General features: G+C 36.8%; 1 protein-coding gene across 1 annotated transcript in view; it reads right to left on the bottom strand.

Moving 5' to 3' along the window:
• Positions 1-16,175, bottom strand: part of hs3st1l1 (heparan sulfate (glucosamine) 3-O-sulfotransferase 1-like1) — an 83,771-nt gene extending 67,596 nt beyond the window's left edge. The window contains exon 1 of the mRNA XM_079843632.1: positions 15,924-16,175. The gene's annotated coding sequence lies outside the window, so the exon portion shown is untranslated. The remainder of the gene's footprint in view (positions 1-15,923) is intronic.
• Between the last annotated feature and the right edge of the window lie 6,129 nt (positions 16,176-22,304).

Raw genomic sequence — 22,304 nt, 5'->3', positions numbered from 1 at the left:
GGACGTTCATGTGCATGTAAAGACAGGCATCCCAAAACTTTTGGCAAAACAGTGTATATCATGCATCCCTATAAACGATTGTCGATTAATCATTAGCATCACAAGGTGTTGGGTATATTTGCCATAATTGATGAACTATTGCACAGACAGTGGTTGCAGCATTTGTGGTTCATAGGGATGCACCGATATGAACCTTTTGGCCGATACGATACTTCTTTATATTTGAAAGCCGATAACCGATATATCGGTTGATAAATCTAAATCCAATTTTTTATATAATTTTTGAGAGCCTGAATACAAAAACAAAAGTCTAACCAAGAAAAATCCACGTCCCAAACACACAATTACAATGTTCTCATTATAATTTTATGTAGCCGATATGACAGACTTGCGATGCACATGTTAAATTAACCGTATTGCCCTTTTTAAAGGGATAGTTCGTTCAAAAACGAAAATGTTATGTTTTTCTGCTTACCCCCAAGGCATGTAGGTGTGTTTGTTTCTTCAGTAGAACACAAATGATGATTTTTAACTCCAACCGTTGCCGTCTGTCAGTCGTATAATGAATGTGAATGGGGTCTAATTCTATTAGAGTAAAAAAAAAAAAAAAGAACGGTATTTATGCTATTATTTCACCTCATATCAGACGAATGTCATCAGCTCTCCAGACTGCCATAACTTCCTGCGAATAAGGTCAAAATACCAGCGCGATCATAGATATATACATAGATGCCTCATTAGTGCCTGCGCGGATCGGTCAAATGAGGAATCTACGTATATATTTCTATGATCACGCTGGTATTTTGACCTTATTCGCAGGAAGTTATGGCGGTCTGGAGAGCTGATGACAATCGCCTGATATGAGATGAAATAATAGCATAAATACAGTTCGTTTTTTCGCAGAAACCGATCTTTTCGTGTCTTAAGACATCAATGTGTCGCCATGAGCCGCAGAGTTTAATTTGAAGTTGTCTGGGCATGTTTTTTTTACTCTAATAGAATTGTACCCTATTCACATGCATTATACGGTTGGAATTAAAAATCTTCATTTGTGTTCTACCGAAGAAACAAAGACACCTACATCTTGAACGCCCTGGGGGTAAGCAGAAAAACATAAAATGTTCGTTTTTGGGGGAACTATCCCTTTAAGGTGATTCCAATCATATTTAAAGCAATTCAAAACCATCATGGCGAACATCTGAAGTGTATCAGCTGAAGGAAATATTACATTATCCATCTGCTTTAATATATCGGCCTAATTACCTTATTGGGCAGATACCGATAATCGGCCGATACCGATACGGTGGCCGATATATATTGTGCATCCCTGGTATAATGTCCATATTCAAAGGATACACTTTATAAGAGCTTTTATTTTTGTCTTTTTTCTAGTCTGAAAACTCACACTCACATAATTTTTTAGCACAAGATGTTCAAGAACAAGATGAACATCATAATAATTCACTTTTGTTGTTTTTAAAAACTACTCACTAAGGTGAAGGTGGTGAAGTAAAGGCCCTGTACGCTCATGAATAATGCAGTTAGGCTCAAATATGCAAATCTATGTATTAGCCTAGTTATTCTCCAAGCCGTAACTTACAGCAGGTTATCTATTATATATGAACGAGACTTGGAATGGACGGCTCGTTGGCGGCTAACTTCACCACGTCTCCATGCACAACCGCGCAGTGCTGGATAACTTGTGATCCAGCTCCAAAATGCTAATGTCTACTTGACTAATAAATGACATCCTGTGAGAATTAGCTAGTCCGCGGATATGTCTGGCAGCTATTAAAGACAATGATGTCGTTTGGTTTGGTTTGGTTTGGGAGGCTTGTGAGACGGACTGAGGCGAAGCGTAGCGCTGTAGCTAATCCTTCCATTTTCCCTAAAGGGCTAATCAGGAATCTGCTCCGACTGATCCCATCCATCTACATCTGAGGCAATTTAACAGAAAGAGTTCACGAGGAGTCTCAGCGGGCACCAAATGAGCCGAATCTAGGCCAAACTTTTAAAGACATGTATGGCTAAGTTAATATGTGGGCTGCATAGGGAGGAAAAGGGTTTTACATGCAAAAGAAGGAACATTTTCACCAGCAGATACAGGTGTTCAGCAACTTTCAGTTTCACGAAAGATCCCAACAGAGAAGTACTGGCTACTGAGAGCATGAAACCATCAAAAGTCAAGAGATTTTAAGAAACTAAGTAGTTAATAATAATCGTGCAGTTCATGGTAATATTAATACACTGCAATCTTTGCGTGTTGCCTTGGTAAAATTTTGTTATAACTAGTACGTTTTGGGAGTTCATTTTTAGTCCATCTCTGCAAAACGGACTTCAGGATGGACTAAAAATGAACTCCCAAAACGTCCTGGCAGATTCTGGAAGATGAATTCTTCAAACAGTGGTACTAGAGGATGTGGTGCTGGTCCTTCAAGAGTCATTCTCAACCTATAAAACCTATAAAGCCTATAAAAAAACCTTCTTCATGTATTTTACAACACTTCAGCTTGTGATTCTTATCTAGTGGGGGTCATTTTTTAGGATTCTTTACCTAACTGAAGTCTCTGAGATCCTGACACCTGCACTTCTGGAGACTCCAGGTAGGTTCAGCTCTGGAAAATGGTGGCGCTGGAGACTAAAGGGTTCCTGATGGTTTCACCCTTAATTCTTCACCTTAATTCTTCATTCTTTTGCAGTTAACAGGTGTCTTTTCTTCACCACCTGTTTTTGTCAGATCCTGCTGACCCAACGAGCATTTCACTGTCCAATGGTCATGCCTTAACTGCAATGTCTAGTATTGCATTAGTATTGCATCCTTCTCATGGGCATTTAATACTTTTTGACTTTTCAGTCTGAGTTAAATCTCTTTTTTGGCTCAATTTATCTGTAAAAGAAAACATGCCTAATAATTCTGCACACCTGAATATAAGGTGATTTTCATTTCCAGCCTTCATGAACAATTATATATCACTTATACATTATTAAATACTAAATCAATAGTAGTTATTAGGATTACTGTGGTTTGGAATTGGTCAAATGTGCCTGGAAAAAAAATATGATCAGAAAATCAACGTGCCTAATAATTCTGCACTCCCTGTATTTGACAGCCGATAACCGATATATTGGCAGATAAATCTAAATACATTTTTTTATACATTTTTTTAGAACCTGATTACAAAAACAAAAGTCTCAGCATTAAAAGCCACGTACCAAACACACAATTATAATGTTTTTATTATAATTTTATGTAGCCGATATGACAGACTTTGTATTTTCCATTTTGAAGAGATTCCAATCATATTTCAAGCAATTCAAAACCATCATGACGAACATCTGAAGTGTCTCAGCTGAATGAAATAATACATTATTTATCAGCTTTAATATAACAGCCAAATATTCTTAACGGGCCGAGAACGATAACATTAAATATGAGCATTGGCTGATACCGATATGGTGGCCGATATATCATGCATGCCTACTATTGACGACTTCTGCTTCTGAGAACCCCAAAAATGTGAAAGGGTTCATGATTTGTATAAAATTTATAAACTCAAAACGCACTAATATATTCAAAACCAAAAATGTGGACTGTGCATTGACAAGACTGTTGGCAGACTTTAGAAATGTGGAACAAATAGCCAAATGATTATCAGATCATCTTAAAACATCACAAAATCACCAAATTATCACTCGCTGCTGTTAGGGATGCACCGATATGAACATTTTGGCCGATACCGATAACCGATATATCGGCCAATATATCTAAATCCCAATTTTTTTTTAATTTTTGAGAGCCTGAATACAAAAAAAGACTCGTCCCAAGCACACAATAATAATATTTTTATTATAATTTTATATAGCCGATATGACAGACTTGCATGTTGCATTAACTGTATTTTCCATTTTGAAGAGATTCCAATCATATTTCAAGCAATTCAAAACCATCATGATGAACATCTGAAGTGTCTCAGCTGAAGGAAATAGTACATCATTCATCTGCTTTAATATATCAACTAAATCTGGACGATAATGATGAAAAATGAATAAAAAATTAACATATATTGGCCGATACCGATATGTTGGCCGATATATCGTGCATCCCTATAATCGATTGTCAATTAATCGTTTTGGGTATATTTGCCATCATTCGTTGCAGTATTTGTGGTTGATAGGGATGCACAGATATGAAAAATTTGGCCGATACCGATAACCGATAATTCTTTATATTTAAAACCGATAACCGATATATCGGTCGATAAATATTTTATATAATTTTTTTGAGCCTGATTACCAAAACAAAAGCCTCACCATTAGAAGCCATGTCCCAAGTACACAATAAGAATGTTTTCATTATACTTTTATTAGCATCCCTAGGTGTTGGGTATATTTTCCATGATTGAATAACCATAGCCCCGACAGTCGTTGCAACATTTGGTGTTTATAAACCAGCAAGGTGCAGAAAACGCAATGCCATCTGCGACCGAAACTGTGTGCTTAGCTTCCTTTGGATTTCGAAAGGGTCCATAAGTCAGAGAATTGTGCTCAGACAAAGACTGCCTTTAAGCGCTGCGAGATCTGAGAGGAAAAGCAAAGAGCATCCCTCAGGGGCTAATCTGTATTTGCCCAGTTCAGCATTAACCATATAAAAGAGAGTTCAATAAGTCGCAGAACAAAACTCAGCTGAGAGCCCTGACGTGTCTGGCCTGAGGGCGTCGCATGAGTTACACATCGCCAGCAGCAAGCGGCTCACACGGCCATGACAAATGACTCCTCTAGTCATGGCATATTACCATGCTCCTGCCCGTCTCTGTAGAATCCTTCCAGAAGCCTGCCAGGTGCAAGAACGTCTCATTCTTTTAGCACTAGAATATTTTGATGTATTATTCATTTAGGTTGTAGTCCCTCTCATTGCGATGCAAAACGAGCTAAATGAGGCGAATCTCTCGAAACCTGTCACAAACACGTATAGATCATATTTCACCCCCGGATCGAAAGAAAAAATAAGATATTATATTATGCACAAAGAAAATGAAGCCCATTTTTGTGATGTGCATGCCAATTCTCAGTGGAAAAATATCTCAGTGCTGTAACAAATTACTGATCCTGAATTTCATGTATGGGCAGCAACACTTTACAATAAGGTTGCATTTGTTAACATTAGTTACATGAATTAACAATGAAAAGCAATTCTAAACCATTTATTAATGTTAATGTCAAAAATTTCTGATGCATTATTAAAATCAAAAGTTGTATCTGCTATGTAAGGGATAATCCACGTCTAGCTGTGCATTAAATGATTAATGCACGGCGTAGAGGCAAAGAACTGTGTATTAAAATTGATTAATGCACAGCTAGCCGTGGAATATCCCGCTTTTACCATGGTCATTTGCCAGCATTGACAACTTAAAGCTGCTATTGATGTTTGCAGCGCAATAATTGACTGGACGAGTTAAAATGATGGTTATTTTGGCAATTGCGGCTCGCGAGATCTAGGATTCTGCCCGCTTTAAATCAGACACAGAGATAAAGTAGTGCCTAAGATTGCATGTATTTGAATGAATGAATTATAGCATGTTTGAATTAATTAGAGAGAGAGAGAGAGAGAGAGAGAGAGAGAGAGAGAGATTCATACCTTCATCTGTTCAGCGTCTCTCTCTCTCTCTCTCTCTCTATTAGCAAGCAATTTTGCTTTTAAAAGACGTCTAATAGCCGTCCAAACACGTCTAGGCTAAAACAAGGCCAAATTTAGGCTGTCAGTGAAAATGTAATAGACGTCAAACCAAAGCCCAAGAATACACTCGTCGTCTAGAACATGACCATGTCAAAGAAATGAAACCAAACACCTTTGCTCACATGATGGAATATCATACAACTCACAAGTTATTTTGGCAAAAACGACATGTAACTAAATTCAAGGTTATTTTAGCTAGATGTGGGTTCCTCATAGCCAGACTATAGTTAACCGAGACGCTGAAATGACGGCTATTGCTTGCTGGGTAACAACACAGATAAGAGTTTAATTACTTAAAAATAGCAGTGACGCTGGGAAATATAATTTAGTGATTGCGTAGCGAAGCTATTTTACTGGTTATTATTAAAAGTAACGTGGAGCTGATAACAAGTTTCTGTCTCCGTTTCTGCACTGATGAAATGATTCTGTGGTGCAGTAAATACCACAGAAAAAAACACAAATGTAATTTCTACATGAAAAAGTTAGTACAGGCAAGAATTAAAAACTACACTCTAAAAAATGCTGGGTTAAAAACAACCCAAGTTGGGTTGAAAATGGACTTACCCAGCAATTGGGTTGTTTTAACCCAGCGTTTGGGTTACATGTTTGCTTAAAACAACCCAATCGCTGGGTTAAAACAACCCAACAGCCTTTTTTAGAGTGTAAGTAAATTCTATAACAGTCCTCAATTCAAGTGTAAATATATCATTATAAAATTAAATAAAACTACTCAACTTTTGTGATACTGGTGTTCCCATCATGCACTGGGGCTTGAATAATTAATCAGGTTGATTTTCCGCTCTATTTACACTGCTTTATCGTTGCTTTAGTTGTTAGGTTTAGTAACTTGCCATGTTTCTACTCAAAATGACACATTCATACTTGAAAATGATCCTTCGAATGTTAAAGTCACTGTGCACCAAGTATTGATATCTGTGTGTTCGGGTGGGGACTGAGTTTACTATTTAGTAGATCTACTGTACTATTTATGTTATGTTTCTAAGTAAAGCATGCAGTTTAACCTCTTAACTGTCACCCCCCTTTTTGAGAATACACATGAAAATGCAAAGGGCTGTAATTCCAGAATGCGTTGGAATATAGACCTAAGTTTGGTCCTGTTTTAAAGCAGACACTCTGCGGATTAGTGAAAGCAATTAAAAATATGAAAGTATGAAAAATTTATGGAAGTCAATTTACTGTAAATAAAAAATCCTGTCCTAAATATTTTTTATTTTATATAAAATATATATTTTACAAAACTGTTTTAATCTAAAATTACTATAAAATCAAAGCCATATGTCTAACCAAGTTGTGTTCCAAATTTGAAGTTGATATCACAAAAATTAAAGTCCCCATGAGATTTTGTTTGGGCGCTGTACCAAAAATAGCCACCGGGAGTCACACATTCCATTGATGGCCTTTTGATGCATTTTCCTGTAAATTTCTGTCCAAATGTCACTTCCATCACAAAACAGTCACCAAATATGGAACTTTGAGACTCAGACCTTTCCGACGATATGTGTTTTGTCAAGATTAGAAAATATTTTGATTATAAAGTAGTTCAAATAAATGTTGTAATATGAAACATGACACCACCCACTAGGGGGAGGAGCCCGCTAAAAGAATTTAAAGTACCATTTCCATGGTAACGCAACATCCAATTTCAAAATGGTTTTCACATGAGGAATTTTGAGTTTGTAAGCTTTCGAATGATACCTAATTTATGATAATTACTAAAATATATGATTCGAAAAAAAGGCGATCAAAAAAAGAGCGCCAGGTGACAGTGACTGTTAATAGGTTAAAAGCGTGGTTTAATACGCTTTTATATCGTTTTATATATCGTTATATCGTTTGAGTAAAAAGTATTGCAAAGGAAACTTCAAATAAGTAGAAATAACTCAACCTTTTGCCAAGTTCAAATGACTTATCTTCTTTGTTAATTGTACTTAAGCTATGTTAAGCTATGGAATAGTCTGGGGCTCGAACATAAACAATGTCAAAGCATTCATCAATTTAAAGCACTGTATAAACAGAAGGTCTTGTCTCATTATAAGGAGTGCGTGGTTTAATTGTGTGGTGTAAAATCATGTATACAGTGTCTGTGTTATCTTACCTTTTAGGTATTCTGATTACCATTGTTGGTATTACTATAATAGTATAGATCTATGAATTCACAGTCTGTGTTATCTTACCTCGTAGGTATTCTGATTATCATTGTTGATATTATCATAATTGTTACATGCGGTAATATATGGTGTGTATCTAAGGAATGTGTGTTTTTTGTTTTGCTTTTTGGGGGGATTTCCCCTTCTTTTCTTTTTGGAGTTTTTCTCATATGAATATATGTCAAATTGTAATGGAATGTTTGGATGATGTCAATAATTAAGGAAGCACTACCTTTGTTTATCTTTGTAATTTTTTTTGTTTGTTTTGTTTTTGTTTTTTTCCCTTTTCTTGTTTTGTTGTTTTTCCTGTTTTAAATTGTAACCAGGGTGGGTTTAAATAAGTTAACTTCTACCCACTCCTTTTCGAGCAACAGTTGGAATTGTGATGTTAAAGTATGATGAATTTAACTAGTTGTACAGACTACACTCTAAAAAAAAAAAGGTTCTATACACTCTAAAAAAAAAGGCTCGTAATCATAGGGGAACCTTTTTTAGTGCTATATAGCACCAATTTTGGTGCTTCAGCGGTTCTTCAGAGGTGCTATATAGCACCTTAGTCAAAGAACCGGTGAAGAACCTCTGAAGAACCGCTGAAGAACCACTGAAGCACCAAAATTGGTGCTATATAGCACTAAAAAAGGTTCCCCTATGATTACGCGCCAAGAACCATTTTTGGTGCAATATAGAACCTTTTTTTTTTTAGAGTGTATTGCACCAAAAATGGTTCTTGGCTCGTAATCATAGGGGAACCTTTTTTAGTGCTATATAGCACCAATTTTGGTGCTTCAGAGGTTCTTCAGCGGTTCTTCAGAGGTTCTTGACCGGTTCTTTGACTAAGGTGCTATATAGCACCTCTGAAGAACCGCTGAAGAACCACTGAAGCACCAAAATTGGTGCTATATAGCACTAAAAAAGGTTCCCCTATGATTACGAGCCTTTTTTTTTAGAGTGTAATCATAATGCTTCTTTATTGCCTTTGTTATGCGTCTTTATATATTGCTCGAAATAAAAATAAATTCATTCATTCATTCCTACTTAACTTGGTTAAAGGATGAGTTCACATCTTGGATGAGACGGGGGGTAATGGGGTGAGTAAATCATCAGGAAATGTTCATTTTGAAGTGAACTCCTCCTTTAATGCATTGACTAATGGGAGCTGATTGTAAAGTTTCGGGGGTGAAACACGAGCAGGATATTCCATCGCGCTAAACCAGCAGAAATAACACAAACTGGCTGGCCAGATCCAAAGACATCTGGACGGCAAACTCCCCAACACAATCTGCTCCTGTAACAACTGCACGTCTGTACATCCCAACTCCAGCAGGAGAATATTAATTATCAGCAGACATTAAGGCCTGCAGATTGAATCTGGCACACATTAAAGTCGAGCTCGAGGACCTCCTGAGGGGAAACACGTCGAGATTTTCTCTCCCAAAAAGAGCAGAATACATTTACATGCTTAACAATGTGCCGTTCCCTCAGCTAGCAATTTTCCTCCTTTAATTCAACTAACACAATCTCATCAAATATTAATATCGCTCTCTGAGTCGTCTCCGACGGAATGCAGGAGATTACGGAGAAATAAAACAAATGCTTCCGTTCGGATGAATCTAACATGATTCCCGGGGATTATTATTTGCTCTTATCAAGGACGCTGTGCATCTTCATGTTCAGTCTGGTATTATTAATGCAGTTTTGCTCTGCTAATCATGTCTTACACAAAAAATACATTTGATGCAGTTTTCAATTCAGGGCTGCGTGTTCTTTTAAACGCAGCAAATTTCTTTCTGTAATTAGGTAATTAGCTGTACTAATCTCTAAACTTTTAATCTAATAAAGGAAATGCTTGCGTTCCAATGGGATTCATTTTCCTCCGATGTCAGTTCTGGCACTCTCTCTGTGATGATGGCAATAAAACATGACTGGCTCGTCTAACTGTGAAGCATTTACATCTTCAGTTTTCTGAGTTTACATCTTGCAATTCTGAAATGTTTTATTTCCCAGAGATCTGAGTTTACATCTTGCAATTCTAATATTTTTCCCCAGAATTCCTAGTTTACAACTTGCAATTTTGATGTACTTTCTTGGAATTCCGAGTTTACGTCTTGCAATTCAGACTTTTTAATCAGAATTCTGAATGTACATCTCACAATTTTGACTTATTTTCTCGGAATTCCGAGTTTACATCTTGCAATCACAACATTGTTTATTTCCTGGAATTCCGAGTTTACAACTTGCAATTTTGATGTACTTTCTTGGAATTCCGAGTTTACATCTTGCAATTCTGGTGTTTTTCTTGCAATTCTTTGTTTACATCTCACAATTCAGACTTTTTTTATTTCATGAACATTCACAACAAACTAGTCTTGGCCCTGTGTTCAGAAAACCATAACAATCCGGCCAAATTTTAATCTAACACAAGTAATGCTCCGATATATCCAGTGAAGTAAACCCCAACCCCTGCCTTTAACCAAAAACAGCCTTTATGTTCTCAACAGTCTAGTTTAGTCAAATCAGCAGCTGCCTGTGATGATGAGCCACGGCTCTGAAGTGCATGTTCAATACTGGACATCTGAAGCATTCCTCCGGCATTCACAACAGCTGCGTGCATTAAGCATTTAGTCAACTCGTGGACATCTCAGAGTCAGCGTTCGAGCGTACCGCTGGGATGCGGGGCTCATTTTAACGGTTCCCCTGGAGACGGATCAAACCCGGTGCTTTCATCCACAAATTAATCATATGTGGCACAGTCAGGAAATCTTTACATTTGCTTTAAACCTGATCAGATTTGCTGGTGAACTAAAACATTCGCACTTAAAGGGTTAGTTCCCCCAAAAATGAAAATTCTGTCATTAATGACTTACCCTCATGTCGTTCTACACCCGTCAGACCTCCGTTCATCTTCAGACACAAATGAAGATATTTTAGTGTAAATCTGATGCTCTGAAAGGCCTCCATTGGCTCAATGCACTTTACACTCTCAAGACTTACTAAAGATGTCGTTACAAAGTCCATCTCACTACAGTGGTTCTACAATAACTTTATGAATCGGCAAGAATAGTTTTTGTGCGCAAAAAACCCTAAATAACGACTTACATAGTGATGACGATTTCAAAACACGGCCTCATGAAGCTTCGAAGCGTTATGAATCAGTGAGTCGATTGATGATTCAGGTCGCGTATCAAACCGCCAAACTGCTGAAATTTGGCGATTCAAACTGCTGAATCGACTCACTGATTCATAACGCTTCAAACCGCTGAATCGACTCACTGATTCATAACGCTTCGAAGCTTCATGAGGCCGTGTTTTGAAATCGTCATCACTATATAAGTCGTTATTTAGGGTTTTTTTTGCGCACAAAAACTATTATCGCCGATTCATAAAGTTATTGTAGAACCACTGTAGTGAGATGGACTTTGTAATGACGTCTTTAGTGCCTTTTAAGGGTCTTGATAGTGTAAAGTGCATTGTGCCAATGGAGGCCTTTCAGAGCCATCAGATTTACACTAAAATATCTTCATTTGTGTTCTGAAGATGAACGGAGGTCTGACGGGTGTCCAACCACATGAGGGTAAGTAATTAATGACAGAATTTTCATTTTTGGGTGAACTAACCCTTTAATTGAAAGCCTAAAATTCCACGAGCCGCCAGCCTTCCCAAGACAAGCCACAGGGAATCCGAAAATAAACAGCCACTCGTTCTTTTAATTAAAGGTGAATCAGGTGGCCTGTGGCAAAACCCCCCGAAACAAACTCCACACAAATCATCCATTCTTAAACAGCTCAATACGAGATGACAGGCCAGGGAAGGAGTCTTGGGATGCCTGGAGAAGAGTATTGAATGGCTCGTCCTGTTCTCTCAATACCCTTGCCACTATCTGTTAAACTTCAGGGGTCCCGTCACATCTCGGCCCATCTAATCGGGTCGGACTCAAACAATGAGACAGGGCTAAACCCAATGCACCTGCAAATGAGAATTGATGTAGTGCGCATCGCCTCCACCTGTGTGATGAATGGCTCTGAGTAAACTATTGGATGTGCTCGGAAGCGTGAGGGATTGACACGGGAATACGGTGTGTCTACTCGTTCCCGTTTTCCTGTTAAGCCTTAAATAGCAGCCCGAGACAAAGCGCCACAACAATCCCGGATTCAATTACATGCAGATGAATTCCTGAGACATTAATAAGGAGAATTAAGCAGAGAAAGTGCATGCACTTGAAACCGCAATGCTTGATGTAAAACTCAAGCATACGAAGTCTTTGCTGAACTGGCATATAAGAAATCCTTTAAGTGCCTTAATGCATCCACCCAAGGCAAGACAAAGCATCAGTTGATTGTTAACATGCATGAATCCATGTTTGTTCCCTAATTGCACAGAGTATAATAGTGATAGAGATAATAGATACACAAAAAATGCTACCGATTTAACGCGACTAATATGCAAAGTAATGCAAATATTGTGATGTAAAGTAGGCCTATAATATCAAAAATAATGCCATGTTTTTTGGAGTAGCACTATGGCGCTTTTTGCTTTACTTTGGAGTAGCGGATCGGATCTGTCATTCACTTGTCCGAGTAAAACATGTACTTAAATTTGTATTTTATTACTTGTGTGTGTGTAATTTATTCTAAAGCAATATTCTCACCAGTGTTCAATCAGCTTTGACATATTTAAATCTGCATATTTGTGATATTTTTTACCTTTTATAAAGGGTATTTTTTTCCATAATCTTATTAAATATAGGCTATGGTTCAGCTTTAAATTTATATTCTTAAATTTGATCGATAAATTAAACTAGAATAACTGTCACCCCCCTTTTTGAGAATAGTCATGAAAATGCACTATCCAAACTTAAAGGGCTGTAATTCCTGCTTTGGAATATAGACCTAGGTTTGGTCTTGTTTTAAAGAAGACACTCAGCAGATTATTTCTGATGTGGATGCATTTCAAAATATGAAAGTATGAAAAAGTTATGGAAGTTTAAATTTACTGTAAATGAAAATATTTTTTGTTTTATATAAAATATATATTTCACAAAAAAAAAGTTACTATAAAATAAAAGCCATGTGTCTAAGCAAGTTGTGTTCCAAATTTGAAGTTAATATCACAAAAATTAAAGTCCCCATGAGATGTTGTTTGGGCGCTGTACCAAAAATAGCCACCGGGTGTCATTGAAATTCCATTGATTGTTTTTTGATGCAGTTTTCTGTAAATTTCTGTCCAAATGTCACTTCCATCACAAAACAGTCACCAAATATGGAACCTTGAGACTCAGACCTTTCCGACGATATGTGTTTTGTCAAGATTAGAAAAGATTTTGATTATAAAGTAGTTAAAATACATTTTGTAATATGAAACATGACGCCGCCCACTAGGGGGAGGAGCCCGGTAGAAAAATTCAGAGTATCGTTTCCATGGTAACGCAACTTCTGATTTCAAAACGGTTTTCACAGGATGAATTTTGAGTTTGTAAGCTTTGGAATGATACCTTATTTATGATAATTACTAAAATATATTATACGAAAAAAAGACGATCAAAAAAAGAGCGCCAAGCGTCCCACCAGCGGGACGGTTAAGAGACTATTGGGCTGTTACCAATCAAATTAAATAATGTACACTGAAAAATTTCAACTGTATTAAATAATGTTATGAGATTGTTGTAAATATTTTTTTAAATATACAAATCAGAAAAGATGGAAAGAATGTTTAAACATGAAACGAATTGTCCGTCTTAACGACCGCAGGTGACTGTCTTAATGAGCGAGTCAATGAGTCGATTCGTTCAAACGGCTGATTCATTCAAGAAATAGGCGGTCGTTTACATAGATATCCATAATAAAGGCTAGATGTCTCGTCCGCGCTGCTGGCCAATGGAGGTGAACGTCAGCACCTGGCGGCCATCTTGTCACAGTCAGCTCGCTCACTCATAACATTGTGTTTTAATGGTGCATGAACTTTTTAAATAACCATAACTTGCTAAATTTTCTATCGATTTTCAAACTGTTTGGTTTGTTATAAACGTCAGAGATGTAGTTATGACACGGCATACTTATGAATAATTATTCATAATTTGTTCAAGCATCCAGAATTATAGCCACGTTAATAACATTTGTAAGAAACCAAACCATTTGTAAATCCGTCCAGATTTCAGCGAGATAAGAGTATTTGTGTTCAGATCAGGAGCCACAGAGCCCTGCCTGTGACAAGATGGCCGCCGGTGATGACGTTAGAGACTCCGCCGTAAGACATCTAGCCTTTATTATGTATATCTATGATCGTTTATGAATAGGTCAGTGAATCTTTGATTCAACCGATTCATTCAAAGCGCAGTAACACACACTGTTGCTGTGAAACGCGTTATGGTTCTGCTGTGATCTTTGTTTGGAACTATTTTCGCTACTGAAATCGAACAAAAGCAGTCAATATTGCTTCTCAAATGTAAGTGACTTTGATGTTAATTCATTGTTTATGGAGCTGACGTATGAAATCAGTGTCACATTTCCAGTCGTGATGGTATTCAGGAAATCAGCACTCTTGCACGTGTGGTGTTGCGTAACTATCATATGTTAAAAATATAAAAACTGATAACGGAGTTTCTCTGTTTGAGCGAGTCATTGAGTCGATTCGTTCAAACGGCTGATTCATTCAAGAAATAGGCGGTCGTTTATGAATAGGTCAGTGAATCTTTGATTCAAACGATTCGTTCAAATGCTGAATCATTCAGTAACACACACGGTTGCTGTGAGACGCGTTATGGTTCTGCTCTGATCTTTGTTTGGAACTATTTTCGCTACGGAAATCGAACAAAAGCAGTCAATATTACATCTCAAATGTAAGTGACTTGATGTTAATTCATTGTTTATGGAGCTGACGTATGAAATCAGTGTCATGTTCAGTCGTGATGGTATTCAGGAAAACAGCTCTCTTGCTCGTGTGGTGTTGCTTAACTGTATCAGATGTTAAAAATATAAAAATTATTTAAAAAAAAAAACATTAACTAAGTTTCTCCGTTTGAGCGGCGCTGATTTGTTGTGATTTCTCCTCGAGAGGCTGCAAGCTTGTTACTGTCAGTTAATTACATTATATATTATTATCCACTATCGATCGCCACTTACAATAAATTAATGCAGAATCATTCTTGCATTTTGGTGATTCCCTAGATATTTTTGAAGTTTTAATCACTTGTCCGTCAGGCAAGTAAAATTCTCTTTCCCTTGCCCCTTCAAAAAACCCACTTGTCCCGGACAAGCGTTAATGTCGAGCCCTGGCATGGCACATAAATATCATTCATAACCATCATATTAATCAAAATCCATCTTACGCCATCACTGCACTATGGTAATGCCAAAGTACTAAGATCAATACACACATTGACTATGGCTGTTTTACTGGACATGTATTAATAAGAATCATCACCATGCAAGTGCATGAATATATTAATGATAAAGTGCCATGGTAATACCATCACTGTACAGCTGCACTCATTTCTTGTAAGTATCAATACAGAAACAATCACGACCTCAGCAAGATATCGATTTGCAATGGTTTCGGACACTGAACCATGGGTCTGGTATTTCTTTACATACTGTAAACTGGAGGACCATGACCTGATACGCAACAAATAAGTATTAATAGAAAACTATTAGCAAGAAAAGCAATTTAACAGTGCTTTTGGATACTGGTATGGTATTTCCTTGCGTGCATCACATTGGAGTAAATGGTAAATGTACATGAATCAAAGTGCCGTGATGCTACACTACTCTCTTGTATTAAAACAAAACAATCATGACCTCAGCAAAAAAACAAAACAAAAAAAATTAATTATGAATAGCACCATTGTATTTCTATACATACATTGAAGTGCCATGCAAATAACATGGTGCTACCTTAATGTATAACTAAGAACCACAGTATTAGGATGCCATCACTGGACTTTTAAAAACGATCGGTTTACAGTGTAAAACATTTCCCCGCTCACATCGGTGTGTGATGAATGTGCAGTGCAGGTGACAGAGACGCACCTGTGTTTCCTCGCGAGCGCCGAGCTGAGGAATCCATCGCTCCGCGTCCGGCGCGCGCACGGGGACCGTTCTGGTGTGGAGCTCGGTTCGGTTCGCTTCTCTCACTGCCGTGTCTCCTCTCGAAGTGTCGGGTCCTCCTGAAGAAGAGCGGAACTAAATCACATCACTCCTGCGGGTCCGGCGCTGCTGTTTCTCCACACGCGCTGAGCGCGAGACTGACGAGCACACCGAGAGACGCGCGCGGAGTTCACTGAGTATGTGTGTGCGTGTGTTTGCGCGGGCGCGCGCGCGCGTGTGTGTGAGTGAGGGAGGGAGGAGTCGCTTTGATGCGCACAACTCAAACAATCTCAGTATATATATATATATATTAAATATTTCAGTGGGGTTCATATCCCATTTTTTATCGTTTTGCCCAACTTAAGATAATTGCAAATAACTGGCTACACAATTTTCGTAAAATACACAAAAATACCATCTACTTATTGTACTACTACTGTAAGGAAAAGTGAACTGTGTGTCACACTCAAGCTGTCACTCAAACTATAAAGACTATGCTTCTTATTGAGTCTGCAGTTTTCTGGTAATAATTATGTCACATTTAAAAGCCATTTCTCATATTCATCTCATATTCGCACTAAAAAGTGGCAGTGATAGCAAACGCAGAGAATACACCGAACAGGCATAACATTATGATGATCTCTGTTAGTGGGTGGGATATATTAGGCAGCAAGTGAACATTTCGTCCTCAGAGTTGATGTGTTAGAAGCAGGAGAAATGGCCAAGCGTAAGGATTTGAGCGAGTTTGACAAGGGCCCTAGCACAAACCATTGCTCAACTCAATGGCCTCCAAATCCAATCGAGCATCTGTGGGATGTGCTGGACAAACAAGTCCGATCCATGAAGGCCCCACATCGCAACTTACAGGACTTAAAGGATCTGCTGCTAACATCTTGACACCACAGCACACCTTCAGGGGTCTAGAGGAGTCCATGCCAACACAATATTAGGACATAATGTTATCGGTGTAGATGTGATGCATCACTGTCCGCTTATAATTCACCAGTTGTTTAAACTATTGATTTAAGCAATAAACACTTATTAACACACACACACACACACACACACACTGTCGTCATCCATACGTCAGATGATGGTGAATTACTGAATCTGTAAATTCATTTCATGGATGGTTTGTAATTTGTGAAGCTGTCGTGATGCCTCATTGACTGTAGAAATAGATAAACAAGATTCAGTCTCTCCGAGGAACATAAAAAGCTCACACTTTGTGTATATCAGAATGAATCAATACGCCTGATCAATATCTTTCCCGTCCAATTTAGTCGCCATCACAAATCCTTTATGTATCTCCCTGGGCATAGATCATAACTAACAAGTGCAAAGTAACCGCTTGTCTTCTCTCTGGCTGTAGTTTTATTCATTTATTCCAGCAGTAATCTCAGGGTTTTTTAATAAATGCCCTCTGGAAGGATGGGAAAGATATTCTTTGGGATGAATGTATGCATTTGTAGTCATCTTTTTCTTCTTCTTAAAGCATGAATAAAGCGTTCAAATGGGGTCAAGCGCACCCAGGAGTGATCTCATAGCACATTCCATCGCTCTTGTCCTATAGTTTGCCTGCCCATCCTCAGCCCGTTCCCAGTGTGAAAAGCTTGTCTCATATTTTGTTTTTGCCAAAGTTGTACAAAAAATGACACGTTCAGATAGAAGTAAAATCACAAAGTATTTCTACAAACAACTTTGGTCCCACTTAAGAGTCTTTAACTATATATGTACTAACATTTAAATGAATCATGTGATACAATGCACACTCTAAAAAATGCTGGGTTAAAAATAACCCAAGTTGGGTTGAAAATGGACTAACCCAGCAATTGGGTTGTTTTAACCCAGCAATTGGGTTGTTTTAAGCAAACATTTAACCCAACTGCTGGCTTAAAACAACCCAAATGCTCGGTAAAAACAACCCAAATGCTGGGTTAGTCCATTTTCAACCCAACTTGGGTTATTTTTAACCCAGCATTTTTTAGAGTGCATGTATTGTGTACACACATTTTTACATTGTACTTATAATCTGTATTCTGTTATAACATCTATAGTTACACTATTGACTCTTACGCTCTAAAAAATGCTGGGTTAAAAATAACCCAAGTTGGGTTGTAATTGGACTAACCCAGCGATTGGGTTGTTTAAGCAAACATTTAACCCAACCGCTGGGTTAAAACAACCCAATTGCTTGGTTAGTCCAATTTCAACCCAACTTGGGTTATTTTTAACCCAGCATTTTCTAGAGTGTAGCGTCTGTAAAGCTGAGGACAGATCACACACACATCAGGGGAAGATGAACAAGCTTCATATACAAATGATCCAGAGAGAAGCAAATGTGATAATAGGCCTTTAGATATAAAATGAAGTACCTCATGACATTGTAAGTTAATATTTCATTAATTTAACAACACATTTGCATATTAATGGTTCACAGGTAAACAGATTTTTCAGTAAATATTTTATTGTATTTCATTTTAAAAATTATTTACATTTCTTTCTTTCTTTCTTTCTTTCTTTCTATAGCACTACACTCTTTTGGGTTAAAAACAACCCAAGTTGGGTTGAAAATGGACTAACCCAGCAATTGGGTTGTTTTAACCTTGTGAATGGGACGTTTTAACCCAGCGGTTGGGTTAAATGTTTGCTTAAAACAACCCAATCGCAGGGTTAAAACAACCCAATTGCTGGGTTAGTCCATTTTCAACCCAACTTGGGTTGTTTTTAACCCAGCATTTTTTAGAGTGTACAAACAACAACCAAAGTTGACCAAAGTGCTTCACATAATCATTCACAAAAGACCACAAACATATATGGCTGCATATTCATGGTTCTCTGATATTGGTAATTGTCAAATGACATGCAAGTAAACAGATTAAATATATTATTTTTTTCAGTAAATAATTAATTTAATTTAATATCATATTTAATTTAATTCAATATTTAATTTCATATTTAATTTAATTTCATATTTAATTCAATTTAATTTAATTCAATGTTTCATTTAATTTCATTTCATTTCATATTTAATTTTATTTCATTTCATTATTTCATTTCATTTCATTTCATTAATTTCAATTTCATTAAATCCTTTAATATAAAAATGAGGGCTGCACATTTATTTATATATATGGCTGCATATTAATGGTTCTCTAACGTTGGTAATTGTCAAATTACATGCAAGTAAACAGATAAAACATGATTTCGTGTTTAATTTAATTTAATTCAATATTTAATATCATATAATTTAATTTAATATTTAATTTAATTCAGTATTTAATTTAATTTAATATTTAATTGCATTTAATTTAGTTTAATATTTTATTCAATTTCATTTCATTGAATATTTAATTAAATTTAGTTAAATTTCATATTTAACTTAATTCAATATTTAATTTAATGTAATTTTTTATTTTATTTAAAAATGTATTTGAAATAATTGAAATAATATATATATAGGGCTGCCAGAATTTATATTGCAACTATTTAATCATATATTGTGAATATTTATTGCTACATTTTATTTTAATTCGTTGTCTGGGCACTTTTATACTCTAAAACAAAGATTCCCAAAGTATTCATCAGCCAAAATCCATAGACATAAAATATTTAAAGTTCCACCTGAGATGTGAATTTAAATATTTAAATAATTCAACAGCACATTTGCATGTTCACATTTCTTTGATGTTGGTTAATGGTCAAACGACATGCAGGTAACCAGACAATAATATTTATTACAGGCCTGTTGAATGCTTGAATCTGATTGGTTAACGGACGTTCCAAGATGTGTTCCAGAGATTTATATGCACTTTTTTTTTTTTTTTAGATAAGTTAATCACTTTTGATTTGTTCTACTTTTATGAAGTTCGTTCAGCTCCCGATCGTGAGGCGGTTATAAAGGAGCAGCTTGAACATTCAGCTAAACATCTCCTTTTGTGTCCCACAGAAGAAATGCTTTTGGACAGAGAAAATGATGATGATAATATTTCCGCATTCTGAGATGATCAAGATATATCACACTCTGATAAATACGAAACCTCTATGCACCCAAACACTGAAGGCTTCATAAATACTCAATGCGGAGAAACCCCCAGATAACCATAATAGCCTCACACATGCGATAACGGCTTCTCTCCATCCCTGAGGCTGTTGTCAGAGATACGGCTGATGAAATGCACACGTGTGACTGATTCAGATGGATTGGTGACCATAATCTGGCGTGGCGCGGCGGTCGCAGCAGGAGGATTCGGCCTGTCTTGAGCGATAGCCGCTCACTCCGCACAACTCTTCTCAATCTTTCATTGAAAAGACAGCCTGGGTAGAGTTTGGCAATACCTTCGGGAATGCATTTGCTCATACTAATGGCTGTTTCGTGGAAATACTGACGGAAAAACATCAAGCAAAGTGAAAGAGAGGTCCACCTGATTTCACACGCAACGCTGTTTATTTGGACACTCGTGCCTCTCTCAAAAATGCACATTGTGTTATTATTTACTCAATCCTGAATGACTTTGAATAATGTGCATGCTCCTTTTTTTTCAATTGCATTACAATGAAAGCTTTTAAGCATCTAAAAAGAATGTAAAAGTATCATAATATTAGTCTACACAACTCTTGCACTTTATTCCAAGATTTTTGAAGTCTTTTATGTCATTATGGCTCTAGTTCTGCGTTGAACATTCATGAGAAAAACACGCCTTTTCAAAGTCATAAGTGATGGACTGTGAACTTTTCATGTGAGTGTATGTGCCTTTCAATTCAAATCTGAGAGCAGTTGTGTTTTTTTTTGTAATGGTATTAAAGTAGATACGTTATCATCATAGCTGTGTGTGGACTCTTTTAGATGTACTCTTTATAGAACTATACACTCTAAAAAATGCTGGGTTAAAAATAACCCAAGTTGGGTTGAAAATGGACTAACCCAGCAATTGGGTTGTTTAAACCCAGCGGTTGGGTTAAATGTTTGCTTAAAACAACCCAATTGCTGAGTTAAAACAACCCAATTGCTGAGTTAAAACAACCCAATCGCTGAGTTAAAACAACCCAATTGCTGAGTTAAAACAACCCAATTGCTGAGTTAAAACAACCCAATCGCTGGGTTAAAACAACCCAATTGCTGAGTTAAAACAACCCAATTGCTGAGTTAAAACAACCCAATCGCTGAGTTAAAACAACCCAATCGCTGGGTTAAAACAACCCAATTGCTGAGTTAAAACAACCCAATCGCTGAGTTAAAACAACCCAATCGCTGGGTTAAAACAACCCAATTGCTGAGTTAAAACAACCCAATTGCTGAGTTAAAACAACCCAATCGCTGGGTTAAAACAACCCAATTGCTGGGTTAGTCCATTTTCAACCCAACTTGGGTTATTTTTAACTCAGCATTTTTTAGAGTGTATGGTTATAGATGTCGTCCTCGGTGTGAAAGGGCCTTAAAACATTCTGCACTGTTTTCCTCCAGCACATTCAGCTCTCAGATCGAAGATGGCAAGACGTGTCACTTCAGGTTTGTATGGAAGCTTGTTTCTGACACTGAATAAAAAAATAAAAAAAAATTATGACTTTTTTTCTCACACTTCTGGCTTTATTTCTCAGAAATGTGTGATTTAAAAAAAATTACTTTATAAAAGTTATAAATTCGCAATTGCGAGAAAAAGGTCAGAATTGTGAGATATAAATTTGTAATTGTGAGAAAAATAAAGTCAGAATTACGAGAAAAGTCAGAATTGCAAAAAATGTATACGCAATGGCGAGTGAAAAGTCAGAATTGCGAGAAAAATCTGAATTGAAAGAAAAAAGTCAGAATTGTGAGTTATAAATTCACAATTACGAGAAAAAATTCACAATTGTGAGAACTTCAGAATTGTGACATAAATTTGCAATTGCGAGAAAAAATTCAGAACTGCGAGAGAAAATTCTGAATTACGAGAAAAAAAGTCAGAATTGTGAGAAATTAATTTGCAATGGCAAGAGAAAAGTCAGAATTGCAAGAAAAATCAGAATTGAAAGAAAAAAGTCAGAATTGTGAGTTATAAATTCACAATTCACGAGAACATTTTCAGAATTGCGAGAAAATTTCAGAATTGCGACATGTAAATTCGCAATTGCGAGAAAAAAGTCAGAATTGCAAGAAATGTATACGCAATGGCGAGAGAAAAGTCAGAATTGTGAGAAAAATCTGAATTGAAAGAAAAGTCAGAATTGTGAGTTATAAATTCACAATTACGAGGAAAAAAAAGTCAGAATTGTGAGATATAAATTCGCAACGGCGAGAAAAAATTCAGAACTGCGAGAGAAAATTCTGAATTACGAGAAAAAAAG

Source organism: Gobio gobio (genome assembly GCF_949357685.1).
Source record: "Gobio gobio genome assembly, chromosome: 18".
NCBI classification, from domain to species: domain Eukaryota; kingdom Metazoa; phylum Chordata; class Actinopteri; order Cypriniformes; family Gobionidae; genus Gobio; species Gobio gobio.
The sequence above is the reverse complement of the archived record's forward strand: the minus strand, read 5'-3'. Positions and strand labels throughout refer to the sequence as shown.